The sequence below is a fragment of the Necator americanus genome, chromosome V (assembly GCF_031761385.1).
Source record: "Necator americanus strain Aroian chromosome V, whole genome shotgun sequence".
NCBI lineage: Eukaryota > Metazoa > Nematoda > Chromadorea > Rhabditida > Ancylostomatidae > Necator > Necator americanus.
This window is the reverse complement of record NC_087375.1, coordinates 30914855-30920854: the sequence shown is the minus strand read 5'-3', so window position 1 is coordinate 30920854 and position 6000 is coordinate 30914855.

The window sequence follows — 6000 nt, the reverse complement described above, 5'->3', positions numbered from 1 at the left end:
CAACAGTGTCTTTTTTCTTAGCAGGGACCCATTATTTGGTTATTTTTTATAGTAGCATGTTAACAGAGAAAAGTTTTTTTCTTTTCTCGAATGTGCACGAAGTGTTGATGAGCATGAGAAATTCGTGATTTTTTTTTTGTTTCTTCACTTGATTCATTCATTTGAACTCAGGTGCTACTTTAACTACTTGAAATATTTATGCGGTTGTATATAATTTATTGATATCTGTCATTCTTCATCTTGCAAAAAATATGAACGAAAGAAAATGAAGCGCTCCAAGCAAATTAATGTAAAAATGTTTTTCAAATGAAGGTAATAGATATCAGCGCAGAGCTAGAGCCTTTGAAAAGGAGCTGCTGATTTTAAAACTGTCAGTAGGGAAGTTCCCAGCAATGTTCTGACTGATATTCCATATTTAACATCTTTCATTCATTCTAAACGTGAGCTTATGTCGTTTGAAGGGAAACTGTCTCCCTGACGCTGTCGTGTGCTTGACAGTGTTGCTACTAGCATGTGGCGTTAGATTGTGGGTTGAACAAGGCTGATACCCCCGCCGCGCTTTTTAAAGGCATCACCCCACGAACATGACGTGGTATGGATTTCTGATGGTCAAAGATTATACGGGATCGTAGATTGCAGAAACGGGTGGGATCCCTCTCATTTCTTCCCAATCGCCTTAAAAAAAAGATGCGGCTTTGAGAATTCCGGGTTGCTATTTTCCACAGCGAGTTCTAATGGAGCGCACCAGCCTTGTCAGCCATACGCCGCATCTTCATCGTCATTTACGCTAATTAGGAAGAAATGGACGATATCACCCTCTTCCCTACAATCTACGATATAGGCATAACTCGCCTGAAACCCGTACCACCCCAGATTCTTGGGATGATGCCGTTAGCATTTTTAGATCTGAATCCTTTGTAGCTTATACTCAAACTGAGATCTCGCACTCAGGAGATACCTGGAATGCCCAAAAATCACCTCTCTCTAAAATGTTCTTAAAATACACTCACATTCAATATCTGTTATTAAAAAGCGAGTGATCTTTGCGCGTTCTTTAATAATGAAGCCTGACGCAAACGCGCTGATCTTCAGAATGCTCGCAGAACTTGAGCAAAAAGCGTAGAAAGCGCTCGCGTCCAGTTAATGAATATTGATTGACTCGAGAGCACGGATTTGGTAGCATTTATGAAAGGGCGAGTTTGCAGAGGTCCATGTATACCGTAAAGGTGGATGATAGATCAGGAAGTTACGAATAGAGTCAAATCAATATAGGACCTTCCTAAGCAATGCGATGAACTGGTTGATGTTATTAAAGACTGCAAGATGTCCGCTGATGGGACTGTGCAGGCAGCTTCGCAGGTTTTTTGAAGGCATCACCCCACGAACCTGAGGTGGTATGGATTTCCGATGGTCGGAGACTATGCGGGATCGTAGATAGCAGAAACGGGTGGGATCCTCATTTCTTCCTAATCACCTTAAAAAACGGCCCGAAAGATGAGGGCTTTGAGAGTTCCGGGTCGCTATTCTTTACAACGAGTTACGTTGGAGCGCGCCAGCCTTGTGCTAGCGCCACATCTTCATCACGCCAGTTAGGAAGAAATGGATGGAATCCGTACCACCTCAGATTCGTGGGGTACTTGATTCGTACAGCAGCAGTTTGCGCTCTAGTGAGCGCTCTTCAGAAACTGAAATAAAGAAAGGGGAAAACATCTTCCTTTTCTCTGAGACGACTTTTGATGAACGGAACAAAAAAAGAACACCGAGTACCAGAAGTGACTGATGATTTTTCGTGATGTTCTGTGGTGAAAAAGTGCGCATGCTCACAAAAGTACAATTGAATGTGTTAAATAGAGAATAGGTGGGAATGTTCGTTTATCACATGAGTGTGTCGCCTAACAAAACGAGGATTGCCGGTGTGAACCAAAAATAAGTTGCAGTTCTTAAAAGGTTATCGTTCTGCAGGTTGCTGCACGACGTTCGTAGCGCTGCGACTATGTTGAAGGGATCGTTTCAACGCAAATGGGATTCATGAGCAACGAAGGCGATGTATCTCAATGGAGGACTATGAAAACAGAACAAAAGAAATAAGTAAGTAATTAATTGGACAATTACTTGTATGTGAAAGATTTAGAACGGATTAAGTTGGTTAGTTTTATATTATTACATTATTAATACACCATTGCGTTTTTGTTTCATGGTACCTTACGAGTTTTCTCTTTGAGACGCTAGAAATTCCTACTAAGAGTTGTTTCCGAAAAAAAAAGAAAGAGAACAATTGATATATGCCTATTTACTTGTGTCCACTCGCTTTTCCACCCTAAGCGTTCTGTGGTCTTTCTTCAATGTGATGTTTTGCTACTATGCTGTTTATTTCTCAATTCTGCATCTGTTTCTGGAGAAGAGGACTTCGCTATTAGCCAACGGGTCGCCTCTAAAGATTCAGCAGCTAGTCAGTCCTTTTGACTACCAATCAAAGATTATTACATCCTTATATGCATAGTTTGAGATGGTGAATGTTCAATCCGGAGGCCTTGAATCTCTTAATCCTTACGAGATTGAAAGAGTCACGACTGAATACGACATTCTTTAAAACAATTAAGATCGCGTACTTTCATTTTCGTGATATATGAGACCAGATAATTCTTGCTTTCTCCCGCATTTTCATTTGAATTTGAGTCGTAAAAGCGATATATGTTTGCACCAACTCTTCTTCTCTTGTTCTCGGCATTTTTTTTGGATGTTAGCGCATGAATAGGATGAGGTAACTAATTTCGTTTTGTCCTACAGGTTTAGATGCACACGACCCTTCCTGTCGGTAATTTTATCGTCAATAGGCTGATCCCGGGCGCCTGAAGTGATACTTTTCTTTTGAAACTAACTAATTCCTGGGGTATCGGGGGGTTTTTTAATGGAATATGTTTCTAGAATGGGATAAGTTCATAACGTTTTAAACAATCTTGTCGATGTGCTCTTCTTACTGCTATTTCGACCCGTTGATTTTGTAAGGGAGCGATTGCCTTCATGGTTTCGTTTTTGTCTTTTTTTAAAATCAATTTAAATCAAAGTAAAACATCCTTCATCAACACACACACTCTCTCTTCCTGAACTCGGGATTAATCGCAGCGGTTTCGAATGATGACTCATGATCCTATTGAACGCAAAAAATCTCTCTCTGCTACTCTATTCTAAGAATAAGTCTACAGCAACTGCTGCTGCCCTTGCTGGTCGTCCGTTTTTACGACCGCCAAACTGCGTCTCGCATTGCTTCTAGTGAGTGTTGGTGTTTGAAGAAGCAACATATGTTGGCTGGATGTGGTCATAAAACGCAGCGAGAGGTCATAACCAGCAAAAGCTGTCAGTTGCGAAGAAGCTCTACTCATCCCAACTGAAATCCGCACGTAATCCCTACTCGTAGCGATTTTTTACTGTCGAAGTCGCTGTTTTACAGTTAGCCTATTTACACTCTTCAGTTTTTACCTGACTTAAGTGGGTGGTTAATTGCCTGACCACGACGTGGCAACGGCGCACCACATCTGGTCACTTTGGAAAGCCATCTGGTACGGAGACGAACAGAAAAGAAAAGTTCGTTAGTGTCACCAATGGAATAACAAAGGACGAGTCGTAAAACGCCAGTTTCGGAAGAAAAGTATGGGAATTCAAGAAGTTGCATGACAGCTGTTGAAAAGACCACGAAAAAGTACGCTCGTCTCATGCCTTCGCTCTGAACTTTCAGTTGAAAAACCTTTTGTTCTCGTTGTAACATAGAATTTAAGGAGAGTGCTCAATTTACAGCGAGACTTTTCGTTTCTCTGGACATTTCGTGGGAGTCGCGTGCGAATTGTAGGTCACTGATCTTGGTGAAATTTGCTGTGGGATTTTCTCCAATCCTATCATCTCAGATATATGCTTTGAAATATTCCCACCCATTTTTTTCACACATAACTTTTTCCTAATTGTGAGTCGACAGTTTCCGTTTTATTTCTCTTTGAATCCATCGTATTCTGTTTGTTTTGCAAAATATGTAAATAATTCTTTTAAAAAATAGAATAAAAACACAGGAAGATACAGCGATATTTATCAGTTCTCGGCCAATTTAGTGAACGATCCTGGAACCTTTTAGTTCCTCTAAATTCTGTTAGACTTGAGAATTTTCGTCGATACTGCTCTTGTGCGAATACCATTTCCTACTAGTCTACCGAGTAGCTTACCGAGAATATTTAAAAAAAAATACTGTTCATGCGGCAAATATGTTGGTCCCAGATTAGGTTGTACAATCAAACCATGATATGCGTTGTTTTATTTGCGTATGAAAAACGGAAAGGAATTTCAGAGGTAATTTTTTCACCCATCACAATAAGAAAGTGAGATGATGAGTAGTTATGGGTTGAGGCAATGTGAGCACAAAAAGAAAGTGGAGTCAAAATGAATATGGACAAAGTGCTAAAATGCACCGGACACGATTATTTTGAATAACCGTGAGTGTATTAACAAAGGAACGAATAAATAAATAATTGAGTTTGTAATAAAGCTGTCACATCATCATATATTAGGTTTTACATACTTATAAGCTTCCAAATAGAACATATAGATCAGCTACCAGGGGCGATCATAAAAATATGTACAGAACATGGAAGAAGACTGTAAAGTATGTAGGTATTGGTCCTTTAGCTCCGTAACCAAATTTTAAAATAGTTCATAGTTCTTGAAACACAATGTCTTGCCTTCTTTCTAACTGAGAAACCTATTTTTATTCCACTTGTACGAAATTATGGCTCTGCAAATGAGTCTTAAGCAAAAAAAGATGGTAAAGCTAGAGCGGAAACGCTTCATAAGTCAAAGATCGCCTGTGGAGAATTCGTAAACAACCAGACGTTTGCAGAGTTTCCCGATCAGAGATCAAAACCAGCAACTTTTCAAAGGATCCTCCCTCACTACCCCAGCCGTCATCATTGATACCGGCTTCTTTGATGCTGACAATGCCATTTGTTCCGTGTATGCGAGCATATCGAAGCTTACAGATGTGACGGCGAGAGGTCAGACGGTTTCAGGGCGGGTCAGCAAAACAAATACTATGAAATTGGAAAGTGCGGGGAAAAGTTATTGTCTTCAAGATGAGAGAGAATCGCTTCTGTCCACAGTTCAAAATTGACACTATTGTTGGATCGTTATTCGAAAATAGCTCATGAAGCGTCATTGCGTTTAGCACGTTAATGTGCGTCTGGCGAAGTCCAAACCTTGAGTAAAATCTCTCATTAAGAACAAAATTAGAGGCTCAAGACTTGTACTAACAACAGTGAATGCATTTTTGAGTTAATCAGAAACTTCTCGTAGAGTTATCGTCTTTTTTTTGTTATTGAAATTTATTAACTATTCATGCGCTCGTAAGACTCGCACGAAAGGCGCAGTATGTAGATTTCTTGGCAGTTTCAAGAAATTATGAGGATTCAAAAGATTTGAAAGGATCTTAAAATCTATAAATCTGCTTCACTCCTAAAAATTTTTACCCAAAATGGTATGTGTGTACGATGAGGAATTTTTGGAATGGAGCGACAGACCGTTGTTGTCCTTACGTCGTGAAGCGAAATGTGTTCGTGCTCCTAACATGGTACTACTACGACGGAAAATTTGACGGAGTGCATGATGCTTCCTAAAGTTTTTGGATTATTTTTGCGAATAGCTAACTTTAAAAAAAAAAACCATAATTTCTACAGTATACCCTGCAAAAAATGCTTATTGCCTGTTTTCATTGATGTTTATGTTATGCTCGTTGACTAGTTCCAGAGTAATATGAGCTGCACTGCCTGTGATTCATCGGATCACTTGTCCATTTCGAATAAATCAATAATCACACAATCAGAATGTCCAGAGACATCAGACTTTTGTCAAAAAAATCCATGGGACGGTATCACCGGTGTTGAGGATTATACTTTGTTACTTTTTTTTTGAGATGAGGTGACTGACGTTGATTTGTTTTGGTTTTGTTTCATTGTTGTGCTGCGG